The sequence below is a fragment of the Vombatus ursinus genome, unplaced genomic scaffold, assembly GCF_900497805.2.
Source record: "Vombatus ursinus unplaced genomic scaffold, bare-nosed wombat genome assembly UNPS02008996.1, whole genome shotgun sequence".
In the NCBI taxonomy this organism is placed as follows: domain Eukaryota; kingdom Metazoa; phylum Chordata; class Mammalia; order Diprotodontia; family Vombatidae; genus Vombatus; species Vombatus ursinus.
Window position 1 is genome coordinate 7,784,907 of NW_020948774.1, and position 7,383 is coordinate 7,792,289.

Here is a 7,383-nt window from a genome sequence, read left to right on the forward strand (position 1 = left end):
GTACCAAAGGCTGCAGAGAGGTCAAGAAGGGTGAGGAGTGAGGTAACCTATTAAGTATTAAGACAGCAATAATCATTAATAAACATAGTAAACTGCTCTTTGTTCTAAATATTTTTGCATTTGGGAACAATCATGATTACGGCCTGTCCATGCGGGATTGCATTAAATTGTGCCACACTGGCTGTTTTGAAGAAGTTTTCTTTCAATGTATAGCACTGGGGAAGTGAGTAAAGACAACACTTATGTCTGTCTGGGATTCCAGATTGACCATTCTGGATTGAGGACATTAACAATGTCCTCACCATAGCTGATTTGCCAAGGACAACAAAATATTAAGTAGAAGGGAGAGTGTAACAGCAGCCTTGGCAATGGAGGCCCGAACTCAAGTACAGAGCAAATAAGGTAGGCTCTACCTGCTGGCAGTCCATGTAGAAGAGGCTGGAGATCCTGCTTGCAGAAAGACATGATGACATGTAATGCAAGGGCCCTGCTCCCCCATTCAGAGCATGTGAGGTATTTTGACTATTTCCAGTCCCACTTCTCTATAAAGTAGAGGAGCCTTCCAGTGGGATGCTGAACCAGAACTAAGAATGCATTCAGAAAGACACTAAGCAGCCAAGGCATGTCCTTTGTCCTTCCCAGTTATGTTTGAAGGAGGAAGCAAGAACTGCCATAAGCCCTCAGAGAGCAGAGAGGCCTCAGCTCTTTACTTCCCTACCCATGCTGCTTTTCCTTCACTCTATGATGTATCTAGTCTTTCTCGCCATCTGGTGAAGGGGAGAGTGTGCCTCAAGGTGTTGGGGGAAATGTTTGTAACTTCGGTTCTTGCCATATGATCTCAATAGATATTCCTTGGTAAAAACTAACGACTATTTTATTAATTAATTAATGGCCTAATTTGAGTAAGTGATACTGGGGTGCTAATCGCTAGAGGGTATCAATAATATAAGGGAGGTACTAACTACCTAGTGATTAATATTGAGTAAACATACCAGAATAAAGACTGTAGAAAAAGATATTCCCCAACTCCTCGGGGTACCCAGGAATGTCTTGGGGACGTCTTGAATGGGTTTTCCAGAGTCAATATTTAAATGTTCAGTGTAAGGGTTTACATCTCAGAAATCAGTAAATGCTATATATCAGGCTTGATTTGTTGTTTTGTTAATTGTCTAGAATTAAGAAAGTGGTGGAAAAAATATTAATGATGCAAATTAAATTTGTAAGAGTGTCTTGCTTCGGAGAATCAATTCTTAACCATTTAGCCAAAGACCCTTAGAAAACTAAGGGGGATTCACATCCAGAGAAAGAACTATGGAGTCTGAATGCAGATCAAAGCATACTGTTTTTCCTTTTTGTTTTTGTTTGTTTTTTTTCTTTCTCATGGTTCTCCCCTTTGGTTCTAATTCTTCTTTACAATATGACTAATGTGGAAATATGTTTAATTGTACATGTATGGCCTCTATCAGATCGGGGGCCATCTTAGAGAGGGGGAAGAAGGAGGGGGAGAAAATTTAAAACTCAAATCTTATAAAAGTGAATGTTGAAAACTAAAAATAAATAAATATTTTTTAAAAAAGAAAAGAAAAGAAACTGAAGGGGGAGATGTAACTAGTCTTGCTCTAGGAAACTAACTCATCAATGAGAATGGGCATTGGGATAAAGATCCCCAGGCTTTACAAAGGTTAGACATATTTGAACATGGATTATTCATAAATCCTCTCTGAACTGGGAGGGAATGGGGCAATGAAGGAAAAACCAGGAGTTCTCTCACTTTCTGAGGTCATGCCTCTTCCCCTAGGATAAAAGAAAAAGTAGTTAGAGAGTAACTACTCTCTAAGGTAAGAGAGTTGTGAAGGGTATCCCAAAACAGTCTTCATTCATTTGGAAGTGGCAGAAGGAATTGCAAGCCCTTCCAAAGAATATAGGAATGCCTTCCACATTGCTTCTTGAGCCAGACTTTGATTTTATAAGCAGCCTGTTCTCTTTTACCCCCTCAGGAACCATTTCCCAATCCAACTGCCCATAAACATCTTGCTGAATTTGCTATATCAGCAGCCACTGGTTCCTCTAGGAGCTGCCTCTCCTCCCTTCCCAAAGGATGAACATTTCCAACTGTCTGACCCTGGTCTGAGTCCATGCTAAGAAGCACTCAGAGGGGCACATGGCCTCTATAAGGAGAGGAGAGAGGTGAAGATAGAAAAGACAGTATTGCAGTATCTCTTGATTTTCTAGGTTTGTGGCAATAGGTTTTGTTTTGAGGGGGTGTTTTTTTTTAACACTGCCTAATACTGGCAGAGTGATTTGGTTTCCCAGGAAACAAGAGTGAAGGTGCATGGGGCAGCTGCCCACACTGTAGAGTGTGAGAAATGTGTGTCATCCATAATCCAGCGCTCTCAGCTGGAGCCCAGCCAATTACTGCTGGCCTAGCCGAGCTGAACAATAAGAGATTTGCTTGGAATGAAAATTGGAGGGGAAGGGAAGGAAAGGGGGGGTGGTGCTCAGGGGAAGCAGACAAAACAGAAAGCCATGGAGATGGCCTGGGTTGGGGCACAGGGGGCCATGGGATTAGGAGTCTAATCCTAGATTATCAACTCTCTCAGCCACCTGAGTTTGCCCAGGGGAGACAAACAACATGTTATCCTCAGCCACCCCACCCCTTTGCTTGCTTCAGCAGTCAGCATAGAAGAGCCAGCCTGGCAGCCAGCAGGCTACCCTGGACCCCACTCCACTGCTAATTATTTTTCAAGTGAACATGTTATTATGGCTTACAATCGAAATAATCAATTTGGAATCACCACTTTGATGAGTTAATGTGCACTTGGTGGATATCACTTGAGAATCTCTTGTTGCAGAGTACAGTGCTATTTTTAACGCCAGCAGGAGTGGGTACATAGGAGGCTATGGCAACAAAGAGTGCTATCTATGTGTGCATGGACTCACATCCTTGGCAGGGTTGCAGAGGTGCTTAGTTTCAGGCTGCCCATCTGACAGTCACTGTATAGTATAGGGATGTAGGGAGGTCACCCCAAACCTCACTATGTCATGGCACCTCTCTCTTGGCTTTACTGGTGTTGATTTAGCTGGTAGGAGTGAGGATTAAATAAGAAGGTAGTGAGGCACCAGGAAGAATTTTGCCCAGATGTCCTCTTCATTGGAATGAAAAAGTCTTTTGAAGGCTCTTTTTAATCCAGGAAGGGCTCAGTACTAATGAAAGTCCCTGGTACTTGCCCTCAATAAGGTAGCCCACCACACTGATGCTTGTAAGATTCTCTCTGTCTTATAAATCTCTGTAGCCCTGATAGTACCCTCTGTATAGTAGGCTCTCAAATATCTGTTGAATGAATTTTCCATTGATTAACCCAAAGGATCTTAGAAAGTGTTTGACATTTCTATATCCACACTTCTTTCCTTTGTCTCCTTCTAGTCACTTGCACAAGTATTATCCTACTTCAGTCATCCCTTCTCTCCTCTTGCTTGTACTATTGCTACCTTCCTATATGGTTTCCCTGCCTCAAGCCACTTTCCACTCCAATCCATCCTCTATACCACTACCAAAGGGATATTTTCTAAGTCACAGGTATGACCATATCACAACTCCCCCCAGCCACACACACACACTCAATAAACTTCATTGGCTCCCTGTCACTCCTCAGATAAATATAAACTCATCTGTTTCACATTTAATGCTTTTTACAACTTGGCCCCCTCCTATCTTTCCAGCCTTATTACTCATTACTTCTCTTCACAGCCTATAGTCCAACCATGTTGTCCTTGCTGTTACTAGTGTATGTAGTACAAGCCTTTGTACTAGTTGCCCACCATGCCAAGAACAGTCTTTCTTCTCATTTCTTGGAATTTCTGGTTTCCTTCAATACTTAGCTCAAGCACCACCCTTTGACCCAAGGCCTTTCCTGGTGTCTCCTCCACTCCCCCATCCAAGCTTCTCCTCCAAGCTTACCTTGCAGCAGCTTTGCATGGATTCTCTATGTAGCTATATATGTGCATGTTGCCTTTCCAGTTAAAATGTGAGCCCTTGATTGTTCTGTTTTTGTCTTGTATTTCCAGTGCCTAACTCAGCATGGTACATCAGACATGATTAATAAAGCTTGTTGATAGGTTGTGTGATAATTGTGTACCACAAGTCAAAGAGTGCTAGATTTTGAATCAAAAGAGCTGTGTTCAAACCCTGGCTTTTTCATTTACTACCTAGAATACCTTGGAAAAGTCACTTTAGTTCTGAGCCTGTTTCCCCATCTCCAAAATGAGGGGGTTGGATTAGATGAACTCTAAGGTCTATTGCAACTCTAAATCTAAGAAATGACCTACCTCATCCTCTTCAGCTTTCTTCTCCCTATCTTCATCTCCTTCCTACCATCCACATATGTGCATTCCTTTTGTGACTAATATTGGGCTAAATTGTTTAACGGTAACTAAGGATGCCGCAGGCAGGACACAGCCTATGCTCCCATGCAAGAGGGTGCCACAACTACAAAAATTATCACACCTTCTAGAACCTTGTCCTAGAAGATCAGTATGACCCAGCCAACTTTCACAGGCTCTCCTAACTTCCCTGGTGAGCATCCTGACTACTACTGTGGGACAGGTACGAATACCATCTTGTTCTTATCTCACTAAAGGGTCAGAACCTAAAGTAGTTACTGTCTTCCATTCCCCTATACCATGTCCAAAAGCTCTCTCATCTCCCTCTGGTAGACAAGAAATGGTCGTTGGAATCAAATTCCACAGATGTGGAATTTTGATCAAAGAATATGAGAAAACAGGACTCAAAATGAGGGCTTTCTGGGAAATAGTCCTTCAAGGTCTTATCAAATTTAATCACAATCAAATGAAAATCACTCCCTGATTTTAGGACTGGACAGGACCACAAGAGGTAGTCATCTTGGGGGCTTCAGAATAGCCTCACAAGTTTAAAGAAACACTTCCATTGGGAGATCTGAGAATAGTGATAGAGAGAAAGTTACATGTGAAGGGAGGAATGGGGTATAGTCATTGCACCTGAGATTTCCAAGTCTAGCTTCTTGTTTTCTGACAGATGAATTGCATCAGAAAAATGTTTTTGTCTGTTCTCTTTTTTAATACCTCCAAGGAATGAGACTGTATATCTCAGGAACCCAGTTCAAGTTCTTGCTTGTGCCCAGTGAAAACTTCTCCTACTTTTATTTTCTTCTATTTGTTGGTCTTCTATGGACCTCAAGAAAAACTACCCATTTTCATCCTCATAAAAGTCATTTACTTCAAAGTAGGGATTGTTACCCTTAACCTTTACTTATACAGACTAAACAGCCTTTATTCCTTTCATTCTTTCTCACAAAGCTGATTTTCCACATATTGGCAACATTTTCTAGTCGATAGACATGCATTAAAATAAAACAATTGCCTTGATTGAGTGATTATCTCCAAGGCAGCAAGAAGGAACGTTGGAATGTAACATGATTTCCCAAAGCTCAGTCATCTAGAGAGATACTCTCCCTACTAAAGAAAATAAGGATATAACCACCGGAATCATGAAGAAATGAGAAGCCAAACTCTGCTAGCCAAATCCTTTGGAAGATGCTGCTCTAACGACTGGAGCTGGAGCTCCAGAAGCTAGAGGCTTGGTTTAACAGGAAAACTATTAATTCTATTTTTCTGACCCTGACCCTCATGTACACAGTTCCATCCTTTCCCCTATTCCTCCCTTCAGGTGTGACTTTCTCTCCAGTCACCATCCTCAGATTCCCCCCCTCCTCCCCATGGAAGGGTTTCTTTAATTTTGTGAGGGAAAAACAAAGAACAATTCTCAGACACCCAAGACAATTGCCTCTGAGGAAAGCAACTGCTGCTCCTTATTTAACAAGTCTCTTTTCCCTAACATCACTGTTTGATTCAATCATACCCAGGGAAATCCATGAGATCCAGATTCATGTAACTTTTTATTTGCCCTATTTTTAAGACATTATAATACTGCTTATCATCAATATTTCTTTGGCTCATGTCAAGTCCTCATCCAGAGAAACAACTTATCAATTTGGAAAGATAATCTCTCTCTCTCTCTCTCTCTCTCTCTCTCTCTCTCTCTCTCTCTCTTTCTCTCTCTTTCTGTGTGTGTGTGTCTGTCTGTCTCTGACTCTCTGCCTTTCTGTCTCTCTGCCTGTCTCTGTTTCTTTCTGTGTCTCTGTCTCTCTGTCTCTGTCTCTCTCTCTTCACCTTGCCCCCAGAGAAACCAGTCATTCACTACACTGTTCTTTTAATTCCCCAAGGATATATGTTCACACACAGAATGATATGTTAGAGAAATCAGTTTCTTTTCAAGAACGTTTAGCCAATACAGAAAGTAAACAGACCATTTAAAAGAAATAAAGAATGGAAAATAGGCTTAGTGAGAAAGCCAGCAAGATGAAGTAGAAGACTGGAGAGGGGGAGGGGGGCAGAGAGAGGGAATGAGTATCACCATAATTTGCGACAAACTGCAACAGCCACAACATCTCTCTCTTGCAGGAACACAGTCTTACAAGTGACTTAGGTGCCACAGTGCCCACAGTACTGTGAGGTGGGCAGATCTCTCAACCCCTCTTGATTTGGCATTCCCAGTCATGGTTTTGGAATGCAGGCTGTGTTGGGGAGCAGGCAACCCTCCCACACTGTGAAGGGCTGATCTCTATTGCAGTGGCTATATGTTCCCTGGGGCTTCTCACAATTAACTTCCACTTTCTCTGTTGTCATTTGTGAGGGACTGTCTGATGTTGGCAGCTTGTCTCTAGAGAGACTTACCTGATCTTCCCTTGTTCCCTTTGGTGGAGGAGGGGCTTAGCTTTCAGCCATAGAGTCACCAAGATTCACATGAGTACTAGTGAACTCCCTGTTCTACAAGCCAATAATCTAAACAGATGAGAATTTATATGGGCCTTTTACCTCTCCAAATCACAACCCAACTTGTAAGGAAACATCCAGATGTGAAGCCCCAAATTCCATTTGTTTTCTGATACATACATACAATGCAAATATAAAGTATTTGTTGATGTTTAATCATTTTCAGTTGTGTCCAACTCTTTGTGACCCCTTCTGGGGTTTTTTTGGCAAAGATACTAGAGTGGTTTGCCATTTCCTTCTCTGACCCATTTTACAGATGAGGAAACTAAAGGAAACAGGGTTAAGTGACTAGCCCAATACACCAAAGATAAGATCCATATGGATACATGGCCTAGATATAAAAGTCACATTATAAACAATTTAAAGAAGCAAGTAGAAATTAAATTTTGGATCTATGGATGAGTTCATAACTAAACAAGTGATAGAAATCACACAAAGTAAAATAGATAATTTTGATTACATTAAAGCAAAATGGTTTTGCATAAATCTAGTGTATTAAAAGTTAGACAAGAA